Source organism: Podarcis erhardii (assembly GCF_964252035.2).
Source record: "Podarcis erhardii genome assembly, chromosome: 1".
Classification (NCBI taxonomy): domain Eukaryota; kingdom Metazoa; phylum Chordata; class Lepidosauria; order Squamata; family Lacertidae; genus Podarcis; species Podarcis erhardii.
Genome location: NC_138497.1, coordinates 99,938,918 through 99,952,986, shown reverse-complemented (window position 1 = coordinate 99,952,986; position 14,069 = coordinate 99,938,918). Strand labels below are relative to the sequence as shown.

The 14,069-nt window shown below is 40.6% G+C and overlaps 1 long non-coding RNA gene across 1 annotated transcript in view; it reads right to left on the bottom strand.

The window, feature by feature from the left end:
* LOC309348861 overlaps positions 1 to 13,416 on the bottom strand; it is a 120,139-nt gene extending 106,723 nt beyond the window's left edge. The window contains exons 1-2 of the long non-coding RNA XR_014159573.1: positions 13,380 to 13,416; positions 6,391 to 6,596 (exon numbers count right to left, since the gene is read on the bottom strand). This is a non-coding gene — a long non-coding RNA (uncharacterized lncRNA). The remainder of the gene's footprint in view (positions 1 to 6,390; positions 6,597 to 13,379) is intronic.
* Positions 13,417 to 14,069: the final 653 nt, after the last annotated feature.

The following is a 14,069-nucleotide window of genomic DNA, read 5'->3' as shown; positions in this document are numbered from 1 at the left end:
AGCATTCCTAAATAATAATAATAATAATAATAATAATAATAATAATAATAATACGTATATATTAATCCCTGAGTTAAGCCACATGAAAGTAATGCTCTGTGGCATACATTTCACAGTGTAGATGAATGTTTAATTCTCTTGGCCAGGCATCCCCAAACTTGTCTCTCCAGCTGTTTTGGGACTACAATTCCCATCATCGCTGACCACTGGTCCTCTTAGCTAGGGATGATGGGAGTTGTAGTCCCAAAACAGCTGCAGGGCCGAGTTTGGGGATGCCTGCTCTTAGCTATCACAAACCCTTCATCATAAATTTTGCTTATAGTCAAGGAAGAATATAGAGCAGGTTGGTTTAACCCTAAGTAAACCTCTCCCCTTCGGTGAAGCAACTTTTATGGTCCTACTCACAACCATCCAAATTTCTGTGGCTTTTCCTGACAGGAACCTTAAATACAGCTACCAGTTTTGGAGACAAAATGAACCAGCATGTCAGAGTGTATTTTTTTTTATTAAAAAACCTACTAAGCTAGGGTATGTTGATAGGCAGTTTGAAAGAATATGAAACACATTCCACTTCTTCCTCACAGTCTGGGGGTCAGTGCCCTGTTTTGATGGCCATTTCCCTCCTTGTGCCCATGACAGCTCCTTGCTCATAATAAGTCAACTGTCATATTTCCCTTAAGCGGACTTGGGGATTTTGCACACCTCTGACAAAGCTACACAGCTCAGACTGAGTAGAGGTAGCCTGCATGCAGTTAACAAGCCTCATGCTGACCCATTTATAACAAAGTGGTCATCATAGGCACAAGAAAAGCGTCAGCCATCAGGTCCTATTTAGTGACTGGTTCATATGAATTTTGTTCACATTTTGGGCATACATCGCTCCTTCATTTTCTATTGCACTCCTGTAATTTTCAAAATGTTACATGCACTTTTAATAATTATCTTTCAATTGCTTTGGAAAGAATAATCATATTCTAAAGGAGGACCGGATTATGACCCTTTGTCAATTCTAAAGAAAACAGGTGTTCCAAACAGGCCAATTTCCCCACTATTCTGTTGCAATGGTTGGGAAAAAATGCCCTTGCTGAATGTTTTCTATTTTAGAGCTCTTAAAGGGACATAAGGTTTTTCTCCTTCTTAGAAGCTGATGCCCATGCTACTTAATTTTTTAAAAGTCTTTTACAATTGGAATAAATATAGTCTGGTGTTCTTATATATATTTTTTACCAGAAACAGTAGACTATTCCATTACAGTACACTTCATCTGCACTATCCTTTCATAAACAGGTAAATAGCATCTGAATTATAAGTACTCCCCCCAGATAGATAGATAGATAGATAGATAGATAGATAGATAGATAGATGATAGATAGATAGATAATAGATAGATAGATAGATAATAGATAGATAGAGATAGATAGATAGATGATAGATAGATGATAGAGATAGATATAGATAGATAGATAGATAGATAGATAGATAGATAGATAGATGATAGATAGATAGATGATAGAGATAAATAAATAGATGTAGATAGATATAGATAGATGATATATTAAGCTCATCCACCCAGTCTTTTTGATTCCCCCCTTTAATTATACATATAATGTCATATCTATATATGGGCAGTCCAGGTTTCCTTAAGTAACCAGCACATGAGCAGGGACCTAGAACTATGCATATAACTGTATAAAAATACTTAGCCATCATGAAATTATGCTGCAGAAATATAGTCCCGCATGGGACTTGAGTCCTTGAAATGCATGATGGACATACATTTTGCAAATAATTTCGCTTTAAGAAAAAGCACAAGCAGCCCGGATGCTCAATGGAAGAGACAATCCAATATGGGCAAAGCTCGATTGGAACAGAACAGTCAAATTCTGTTAAAATGAAGTCGTCCTCTGTCCTTAATCCTAATATTTAAATAGCTCCTCCTGAACATTTGGGTAGTTTTACAGTTCTTTCTACTGGGCCCCTGCATGAATATTTATGCTGATAACTACTAACAGAAGTTAAGCGTTTGGTTTGTGAGATCATGAAAGTCAGCAATCAAATGAATATGACTCAAGGGATTACTATATCCTATCCTACAGTGTATAGTGAGGTAAGACTTTAATCTTCGAGTTGTTCTAGCTAAGGCTCCCGAGTCCATAAGCAGCTATGCTTCTGATGCTTCCCCACACCAAGGCCTCTCCAGGCAGCTGAGGGATGCAGCCAACCTGAAGCAGACCTAAAGTGCATCGCAAGCGCATGAACTTGTTCTTAAGCAGCCATTTACCTTCTGCCAAGGTTGTTGCAACTTTGCATTGGCAAGACTGCATCTGCTTCACACCCACAACTCCAGGATCCTTTACACTTTTGGGATTTGGGGCTCTTTCAATGTTATTTTGGTGATAACTGGCCACCTACAGTTGGTTACAGCAATTTAGAGGTCAGGGTTTCCAAATACTAACCTTGAGACTCTGTGTCCACCATTGGATCTCTGAATTTGCAGTTCACTACCCCACACACTAACCTTGTAGCTGTGTTCCTATACGTGTGCACATACTATGCTGTCATAGTTTATGCATTTTTTTAACCATATGGGTAGAAAGAAGAAGTGAGTACCATTTATCTGCTGCAAGCCAAATGCTTGTTCTGGACATGCAGGCTCCAACACACAGCTGGAACTCCCTCACCTGCATAATAAACCCCACTGTCATGAAGAGGGGCTGTGCAAAAGGGTATTCTTTGGAGCAGAATATCTAGACGGACTATGCTGTAAAATGTTTCAGTTCAATTGGGTGCTATCTCTTGAATTTACACTTTTAAGATGCCTTGTATAGATCTATGAAAATAGAAGTGGAAAGCCTAGTTCTCTTGAAAATGTACATAACAAAGTATGCTTTATATTGATGTTCCTTAATGTGCTAATTTTCAAATCCAAGCATCTCTGTTTATTCAATGTACGGCTGCTATGTAAGGCAGTTAATGTCATTCTAAAGCACACCAGGGCCGGTTAAATCAGAGTGCTCAGGAATAAAATCTTACTGTGGTATCCTAGGCATTACTCAGCCTTACAGTTTACAACTTGTGTGGCAACATGGAATGTCATGCAAGCCAAGGGCACAGAATTCCATGCAGGAGGAGGTGCCATTCGTCCTCAGCAATCTGCTTGGTTTCTGTGCTGGGTTGGAGGAAAAGGAACCTATTCATCAGCTTTGTCCTTCCAGCCTGTCCAGAACCCTGCATTCCCATGCTGACTTTGAAGTAAGAGGGTTGTATGTCTCCATCACCAGCATGGAAACATAATGGAATAGCCTCTTGTCAGAGTTGTAAAAAATAAAATAAAATAAATATTGGCTACTAAATTTGTAGGCTTATTCGCAAGGCTTATGCTACTGATAAGAGGAAAATCATTAACATATTTTTAACAAAAGCTTTTAAACATACTACCTAACTACTACTAATGGTTCAAAATGCCCATTTGTGCTCTTATAAGAACAGCCAGGGTTTTTTTTTAAAAAAAAATATATATTATTACTGCCCTTTGGGCTGAACAGTAGTAACAATGCCTGTGTAAGAGAGACAAGTTTGTTTATAAAAGCCTGAAAATTTCTTCTAAAATAAAGTGTATTTTTGTAAGACAGATTTAACATTAAAATAATTCTAAGCATACATTTTCCTCTGTATTTTTATTTTGCTGTTGAAAAATATCTCTTAGATAAGACGCCCAAGCAATAGGCGGTGGTTGCTTATGCTAAAACATCGGGGAGTGGGGAGTGATGTAGCAGCTGTTTCTCACCTTCTACTCCTGATATTCAATAAAAGAAGGGGGGAGAGGACCATATCTGCTAGCTTGGCCCCCAATTTGCATGCATACCCAAAGAGTCAAACAGGTAGATACGTTTTTGGCAGAGAAAGGGAACCACTTTCAGCCCAAGGGCTGGATTTGAAATTGGGTAGCCTTCTGAGGGCTGCTTTAGGTATAGAAGCAAAAAAGAGGTGAGGCAGAAGCAGCTTAGTCATGCTGGCCACATGACCCAGGGGGGAAAATGCAATATTTTTGCATACATTATACATTTAAATCCCCCTTTAAAAGGTAAAGGTAAAGGACCCCTGACAGTTAAGTCCAGTCACGAACGACTCTGGGGTTGCGGCGCTCATCTCGCTTTATAGGCCGAGGGAGCCGACGTTTGTCCGCAGACAGTTTTTCCAGGTCATGTGGCCAGCATGACTAAGCCACTTCTGGCGAACAAGAGCTGCACACCGAAACGCCGTTTACCTTCCCGCCGGAGCGGTACCTATTTATCTGCTTGCACTTTGACTTGCTTTCGAACTGCTAGGTTGGCAGGAGCTGGGACCGAACAATGGGAGCTCACCCCATCACGGGGATTCAAACTGCCAAATTTAAATACATTATACACACACACACACACACACATGTACACATAAGTTGTGTAAGATTTTAAACATAACCCAAGGAAAGCCATGGAAAGTAGTGGATCAACATGACTGACAGGTGACCTCAAATGACATCATATGAATGAGGAGTGGGTAGAGTTCGCTAGAAATGGCCTTGTGGGCCAAATTATGTCTGCAGCCTAGAGGTTCCCTAGCTCTGGTGTAGAGTTGAAAATGTCTAAACTCTGTGATGGCACTTTCCACACAGCACTGATGTTCAGTGAAGTAGCCTTCTTCCACACTGGTAAATTTATAGTGTCACACCTTCACTGAGCTTAGAGTGGCTAATTTAAACAAATGAGAGATGTGATATAATTTTTTGGTGCCTTGTTTTGCTTCCATTTTTATTCTTATTCTTGTTATGGCTAGGGGCCTCAATAGTTGGAAGTGGCCCAGGCGTTTCTGGACCTTTGAGCTGCAACTGATAGTAGAGATCCTAAGCCTTATTGTGGCATTGCCTTTTTGCATTTATATGGACGCACTGGGAAGGGGGATGATCACTGCAAAGGGTTGGACCAGATGACCCTTTGGATTCCTTCCAACTCGACATGTTTATGTTTCTATTACCAAACTTGCTGCTGTACTTGTGAACAACACAAACATTCAACAAACACTATCCCTTCCATCAAGAAACCATAGAACCAACAGATGTATGACCCACATATATGTGTGTGTGTCTTTTCCCAACAATAGCCTTATGGTATTAAAGAAATATGTCCCAACACAACAACAACAACAACAACAACAACAACAACAACAACAAGATTTGTTGCTGATACAATTGCACATTGCCATGCTCATACATACCTGTTGAATTTGATGCATTCATCTGATGTGAATAAGGCTACAGCAGTCACACAGAAACACAAGCACAAAGAAGAAGAAGAAGAAGAAAAAGAAGAAGAAGAAGAAGAAGAAGAAGAAGAGGTGGAGGAGGAGGAGGAGGAGGAGGAGGAGGAGGAGTTTGGATTTGATATCCTGCCTTATCACTACCCGAAGAAGTCTCAAAGCGGCTAACATTCTCCTTTCCCTTCCTCCTCCACAACAAACACTCTGTGAGGTGAGTGAGGCTGAGAGATTTCAAAGAAGTGTGACTGGCCCAAGGTCACCCAGCAGCTGCATGTGGAGGAGTGGAGATGCGAACCCAGTTCCCCAGATTACGAGTCTACCGCTCTTAACCACTACACCACACTGGTGTACACACAAAGCACAACTAGGGCCCACAATGTAGCCCATCAAGCACACATTATTTGCAAGTTCCATTGAAATGAGCAGGGCTTTCTGAAAGGTCTGAGAAATTATTTCACTGGCTAAAAATATTGCAGAACAGACCTACGCTACATAAATCTTTCTGAATTAGTTCAGAAAATAATCCAATGTCTTGGGCAAGCATAGCCATTCAGAACATTTATTTCTAAGTTGAGAGACATCCATTTCCTTTACATGAAAACAAAAACAAAGCACTTTGATACATAATTAACGTTTGCAAAGTTGAGTTTGGGAGAAAAGACAATTTCAAAAAGTTGATAGCTGGTATCCAATGATTCTGCAACCCAAGCAAAACACACTTCACAGGTGCAACCTGTCCTTCTACACACAAACTGCAGCTCTCTGCAACACCTGAAAAACTTATCTGAAAGGTGCCCTTACCTAGTAGAGCAAGGGTGGACAACCTGTGGTCTTCCCAGCATATTTGAGTCCAACTCCAATCAGCCCTGGCCAAGCATAGCCAATGATCAGGGACAATGAGAGCTATAGTCCAGCAACATCTGGAAAGGCTACAGGTTCTCCACTCCTGTACTAGGACTTGTTTTGATAGGGCATGAGAGGTGCAGGTGGGAAATAGAATTGGCTACCTTTCTGTACTAGTAGAAGCACCTTCTGCTCTCACAGCAGAATCCAAGCCACTGTTGCCTGTTAATGCATATTCTCTTGTTTACAAACCTGGCAACATATCCTTCAAGGCACCCAGCGACATCATTCATCCAAATGTATGCAGTAGTTATTGAACTTGTCGACCAAAGAGCAACCATGCCAAAAGAAGAACTTCGCCTGAGGAAAAGGCCAGGCAGCTGTCAGGTTTAGATGGGATCAGGCAGCTGGGACTCCTCCACCTGAAAGAGGGCTTTGTACTTTGAAGCTGAGCCTTCCTAGCAAAGAAACAATATGTTCAGAATGAAGAACAGCAAACTCAAATGGGCTTTCGGCCAATAAAAAAAAACCCCAAAGGGTTTCAATAAGCCATGCATTATGAAATACGTTCCAGTCAGACAGGTGTGTTAGTGGCAACACGTATTGCCGATGAACATGAATACATCAGGGCAAATGTAAAAGTACATTTGTGAAAAATGTGAAAGCAAAGAAAATCTAGAAGAAGAAGCAGCAGCAGAAGAAATATGGCTACGTTGGCTAGAAGTGACACTAAATATACATGTGTCATTTAAAATAGTCAGGTTTTAAGCTTCCCTGTGCCTAATAATTTAACTGAAGTAACTCATATCAAATAGCACAGCATTCTGTGTTTCTTCACCAGCTGGTATCAGCCAATTACATGTGGCAGTGAAATGGTGATCATCATGGTGTCAGGACACATGAAAACACATTAATGTTATCTTATTCTTGTCTTTTCTAGGAGACCCAGACATCTGCCTGGAAATATCCTTTATCTGCTCATCTTCAAGCCACATTGCTGTGTTTCTCTTAGAGGAGAAATTAGTACATTTAGATCTGTGGAAATTAATCCACAAGTGGGGATCCATGAATGTTTCATGGTTGGTGGGGTGATTGGGTTCAAAGGACATCTGAGCTCTGGTGAGACACCATTGTTAAAACATCTGCACTGGCTGCAGGACCGTGCAGAGCTTGTCTGAGGCCTGGGGCAGGAGTCTTCTTAAGAGTAAAGTTATAAGCTCAAAGAAGAAAAAGCAGCCAGTCCCTGGCAGCACCCCACTCCACAGCTGGTTTAGCCCTCCAAGGCCCAGGGCAAGTGTACACAGCTGGCCACCCCCTCTGCCTGGGCCTGACTGGCGGTCCATCTGCTACCAAGCCAAGTTCAAAGTCTTTGTATTAATTTACAACTCGGGTCCAAGTCACTTAGGGAGTGCCTGAACCCTTATATCCTAGCTCAGTCATTGGGATCATCTATCTGTAGGAGTGTTGCTGGTTGTGTCCCAGGTTAGTGAGGCTCATGTGGCATCAGCACAAAACCAAACTTTTAGTGTAATTTGTCTAGTCCTGTGGACTAATCCCTGTTCTTCCAGCAGGGATTTAGCAGGCATCTTCAATATTGACTTTTAAATGTTTGCTGAAAACTTTCCTTTGCATCTAGGCTTATGCAGACAAGTGAGATTAAACACTTTCTGTAATAGTAAATTGGCAATCTGCTTAAATAAGAATAACCTGTGCTTTTTATTTTGCATATATAATGGTTGTAAACTGCTTTGATACTTTTGATGAAATTGCAGTATACACAGGGTGTGTGTGTGTGTGTGTGTGTGTGTGTGTGTGTGTGTGTGGATAAATGGATGTGTGTGTGTGTGTGTACACACCAGCTTATATTAGTTTTAAATACAACCCAGAAAAAAGTAATCACTTTAACTCTGGTTGATATAAATGAGGAAAATAAAACTCAACACCCCCACTGAACTCAGTCGTATTTAGAGTTATAGAATTAGCATCCATTTATTTCCAGGTGCAACTATTTCTACCTCCCTCCATAACATATATGGATTGACAATAAAATGAATAGCAGGAGATAGTCGGACCATTTCCTTGCCAGAATATCAATTCAGCCTTCAGGCATTTGAGCTAAAATCTGTAGGCACCTAACAATTAACTCCAACTAGCACCTGCAGGACTCTTTAATTCCTCTACTTCACAGACAGAGCTTTCCAAAATGTGTGTCGCGACATGTTAGTCAGCTGAAATGTTGTAGGTGTACCATGCAAACACTACCTATGCACCTCCCGGGGCTGGAAAGGGGTTAGTTTAACCTCTGTTTTGCTAGTAAAACTGAATTATTGCGTTGAGAAATGATGCATAAGAAGTGTGACACCAACATGAAAAGTTTTGAAAGCTCTGTTAGTAAATATAGATGTCTAACCCATTAATTTGAGTACTATTCTGACATTTAAAAATGTGAATGGAAGTGACTATTAAATTTATTCACACTGAAAACCGAAATGCTGCTTTGCTACTTATGCATTACATGGAGGTCTTCTGGTTCCATACTCGGGGTCCTGATAATATATTTTCTTTGGTTCTGTGCTTCTTAATATTGGGGTTATATGTTTGGTCTTTCTGAAAGGTCAGGCTCTATTGGATTATAGCACCAAACTGGATATTGCTCAAAGATGTACACAGGTGTGACCCAGCAAAGGTCAGTAGTAGTCCAATACTTTGTTCAAGTCTGGAGAGTTATAAATAGAGGGTGAAAATATAGTTCTATATAAACAGGTGATGTGTGCTAGCCTTCTAAGGTCATTACAAACAGCCCAGAGAAGATTCGTGCCTGATTCAACCAAAAGCTGATCAATATATGAATAAAAGGAATTGAGAATTTCTGGATATTTGAACTTTACAAAAGTCCTGAACGATAATTTCCATTGGATGCTCATATATTTAGTTCCTCTAAAAATTGCTTTGTGCTGTGATTCAATAAGTGTGTAGCTAAAGTTTTAATCAATTGTTGTCAAGGTTTCAACTGGGTAGCCTTACCTGAAAAATAAATCATGCTATTAAAAAAATAAAATGCAGCACTTCAAATTATCACAGACGTATTCTAAAATTAAATTTTGTGTCAAGTCTTATAGATAACACTTTGCGTGAGATTATAAATTCAGGTTGCCAGGACAACATTTACGAAGGAAGAGTGCTCTGGGCCTCTAAAGATGCCTGAAGCAGGTTTATACCATCCCTTATTTGTAGCTGTTTGAGAAGGAAACTGCCTAAGCATTGTTCTAAGAAGATTAGCATCTGCATGAAGCAGACCGCCTGCTACTGACACACTTTCAACCATGCCTATTTTATCTTTTAGGGTTTTTTCCAAAGGGGTTTAGCTGATGTGGGGAGTTCAAATCCCAGGTGTATAGAGACCCCGGGTGTATAGAGGTGTATAGGGATGCGGGTGGCGCTGTGGTCTAAACCACAGAGTCTAGGGCTTGCTGATCAGAATGTTGGCGGTTCAAATCCCCACAACGGGGTGAGCTCCCGTTGCTCAGTCCCTGCTCCTGCCAACCTAGCAGTTCGAAAACACAAGTGCAAGTAGATAAATAGGTACCGCTCTGGCAGGAAGGTAAACAGCATTTCCGTGCGCTGCTCTGGTTCACCAGAAGTGGCTTAGTCATGCTGGCCACATGACCCGGAAGCTGTACGCCAGCTCCCTCAGCCAGTAAAGTGAGATGAGCGCCGCAACCCCAGAGTCATCCGCGACTAGACCTGATAGTCAGGGGTCCCTTTACCTTTACCTTTAATTGATGTGGGCAGTTGAAATTCCAGGTGTATAGAGATCCAAAGGAGGACAATAGCCTATCTCTCTTTATCTTTACCACTTTATAGCCCCAGCAGACTTTCAAAGCAGCTTACAGAAGATTCCCACAGTAAAAAAAAGAAAAAAACCAAATCTTGTTCCAGCAGCGGGAGTAACATGGTATTCCTATGATAGAACAAATGTTTGCTATCCAACAAGTTCAGATCTCTTGTTGTGTTCTTATCCTTGGTCAGAGCCTGCTGATAACCTCTGAGGGAAAGATATAGGATAGAGCAGCTGGAATTCGCTCAACTCAAGATGGAGGCAAGTTTTCCCTTGCTGATGAAGTTGCTGGATTTCTGTTCCCTGAAGCAAGGGAATGGAGCTGAGCAGCTGGATCTTGCTCAGCCAATGATGGAGAAACAGAAGCAGAAATAATAAGACTTCAAAGCAGTGCTATTTTTTCCAGAAAAAGAGGTTCTGGGGCAGGGGAGGGGAGCCCTGCAGCAAAGTGATTCACCTGCATCATGCATGAACAGAGGACACATATATTATACAAGGATGAATAGGTTATACGACTCTGCTGTATTAGTGCCTTCCATCATCCATATCAACAGTCTCCAGTCTGAGATGACAGCGGAGACCAGTAATGTTAGCAACTCTTGGAATAAAGGTTGTGCCTGCTCCTCATATATCACAGAACCACTTGGAATTATAGGGGGCGTAGCTTAGATTTCACTTTTCTTTCCTGAAATAGTCCATTTTCTCTGAAAGAGAGAATGTGCTGTTCTATCAGGCAGAGCATACTTGAAAGAAAAATGATGATGAAAAAACCCCCATCCTTACTCAGATTGTGAATTTAAAGATGAGCCTACATTCTGCTGCCAGCACGAAGGTCCTGAGATGCATTACGGTCAGAAGAAAGTATGTCTTCAAATTTATTCTTGTGGGACAAATGAACCGAGATACAGCTCCCCTTTCCTCCTCTTGCTGCAGTTGCCAAGAAATTGCTTAAGACCCTTTAAGATGAATAGGGAGAAATAATGAGACATACAAGCAAGCTATATAGAGCTAGATGAAAGAATGGCAAGAGACAGGAGGGGAGGAATGTTACTGGGCAGAATGATGAATTTTTGGAGAGTGAAATCTATCTCCTCACTTTGTAGTCCACTTTCTGATCAAGATTTTGCAGGCATGATGATCCTAAAAGTTTGTAAAGCATGCTCTGCTCCATCAGAAACTGTACAGTATGCCTGTCCAGTTGTGTTCATGCAATTCTGGGGCACCCTGGAGGCAAATATTAACTGCAACAGATCAACACAGGTTGTAGGATCTGAGTTGCTGTCTTAATATTGAATTCCCTGGCCAGCTCTCTACTTCCAGCAGCAGCAAAGAGCGTGGGAGGAAATCAAACAGACGGAAACTGCTGCTTTCCATGCTTATCCAAAGCAGGAATGTATCCCAAGGGAAGCAACACAAGAAAGCAAAAAGGCTTTATAAAGGATGCCCTTAGAAGGCCAAGTAAATCTAGTAGCGGGGAAAGAAGAAGAAGATAATAAGCAATGAATTCTGAAACCCACTAGAATAGCCTTTATCGAACCATCGTTCAATGCATCTGAGAAGCTAAGATTTAACAGTCCACATTTGTGGCTGACAGTACAACCTGGGTGCTTCAAGCCCATTTCCCTGAAATTTGTATATCACATATAATCAACTATACAGCTGCTCAGTAGATGCCAAATTATACTGACTGCTCATGAGTTGGAATACAGAGCAAAACACTTTAGCATATAACAAGCTTTCTTGAAAATAACAAGATAATTGCTACAGTTTACCCATAAGGAATGGGTTAATATTAGGGCTGTAAAGTTTAATCAGTAGTTTAATCAAAGCTTTAGTTGATTACTCAGGGTCAGTGTGAATTGGTGAGGGCAAATTTGAATTGATGGTACTGTGAGTTAAATGCTTAAAAAAAATATTCGAGGCTACTTTGCTTTTGCCATGTAATGAAAACGAAAATATTGCAGGGAATGAAAAGGAAAATATTAAATATAGATATTTTTTCTGACAGTGAGTGGTAGGTTTTGTTTATTAAATTGTATGTTATCTTCCACTTTCTTCAAGATCTCAGAAAGATGCCTATATTGAGGTTTTGATTATATTCATATTTAATAAATTGATCAGGGGATAGCCATTGTTCATCATACTCAAGTAGACTTGCTGAAATCAGTGGACTTAAGTAACTTACATTCATTGATTTCAATGGGCATGACTTAGCTGGACTCTTTCTACATTGAAATGGATTGTGAAAGGATGGCTTTCAAATTTTGGAGGGAAACATGACAAAAAAATCACTGTCTAGGGCTGAGCCCTGGTTGCTCTGATGGCCCAGCTTTCACTGCTTCTACCCTGTTTTTCCTCTACACAAATGAGTTAGTAATGACTGTGACTTTTGAAATGCACAGTCTGAATTACCTCAGAAAACTGCAAAGCCTTTCACACTGGACAGATTCCTTTAAGTTATTTGAATACAGAAAAACCTTTTTAAATGTTTAGGTAACCTCATTCTGTCCATTACCAACCCCACACAAAATAGCCTTTGTGGAAGCAAACACTGGAAAATAGCATTCACAGTAGGATTTGAGAAACTTATTGTAAGACACATGTGTATTTAAAAAGTTGATTGGGCAAGCAACAATCAATTCAACATGACAAAAATATCCATCAGCATTGCAGCAGTTCGTATGAGTTAATACTTTGGTACCAGACCCGTGACACTTTTAAATCTCATAAAGTATGGAAAATGCAAATGTATGCAGGTAGGGTTTTAAAAGGCAAATCTTTAGGTAGCTGCACAAGTTCCTTTGATCTTTGCAGGGCTTTTAAATTGTAAATGAGAGGCATCAACTTGAATGGCACTTATGTTTTCAAATATTTGCAGGTAATTCTAATTCATTCTGCAGAAAGCAGGACTTTGCATTAGCAAGTGATTTGCGGTTCAGGAGGCTGTCTTTTAATTTGTTTGCATAATCAGATAAATCATGACATTTTTAAAAACTCAGATTACTATTATTAGAATATTTGAGTTAATGATTCACTCTAAGAGGTGGATATTCCAGGGTACTTTGATCTCTGAACTCTGGCAAGTGATTATAGAGGCTTTCAGGGGGAAACTGAGCCCATTACAAGAATAAGATCCTTCATATTACATAAATGTTGCATTAGGTTTTTAAGAGAAGCAGAAGAATGTAATGGGTTCTATAAACAGGGGGTTGATTATACCACTTTGACATTGTGAGCGTAACAATCCAAATTAGAACCATATGTTTGCCAAGCTGCTGTCATGATTAGGTGTTCAAGAGCTCATCTTGCTTTCTCAAACAATGCTTCCCCAAACGAGACCTGCAACAAAATGTTGTAGTGTTAGCAGCCCCTGTTCAGAATATAGCCATTCTTTTCCTCTTACCCAGTTTTCTTTTCCTGACCAGGAATTGGGGATCTGGAATTGTGGGGAGGAAGAGATGGTTATCGCTGGTGGAAATTGCCATCAGAATTTCTCAGTTTTCCTGCCAGAGAACATATTCTGTGCTTGCAGTATTCGGGAACTTAATTGAAGGACATGCCTGGCTCGCTTGGGCAAAATGGAGAGCAAAAGAACAGAGCTTCACTCTGCCCCAGGAAACTTGGTCACTGTACTTTATTTTGGCTATAGCCAGTTTGGTACTAGGTTGATTACAGTACAGTAGCAAATTTGACCTGTGATGGTTGCCTCTGTGGTCTTAGGATTGTGGGCCTGCAATAGAAAAACAGGAGAGACAGATCACATACAATACTACTATCATCCCCAGGATCACCCTGAAGAGAGTTCTAGCTACTACACATATAACCAGAGCTGTGTGGAATGTAACTAAAGGGAATCATTAGGTATAATTATTGTGAAATATATGGACCAAGCCTTCAAACTGCTTGAATTTGACCTGTTCTACATGATGCTGTTGACGCGGGTTAAACCACAGAGCCTAGGACTTGCCGATCAGAAGGTTGGCGGTTCGAATCCCCGTGACGGGGTGAGCTATCGTTGCTTGGTCCCTGCTCCTGCCAACCTAGCAGTTCGGAAGCACATCAAAGTGCAACTATCATCCCCAGGATCACCCTG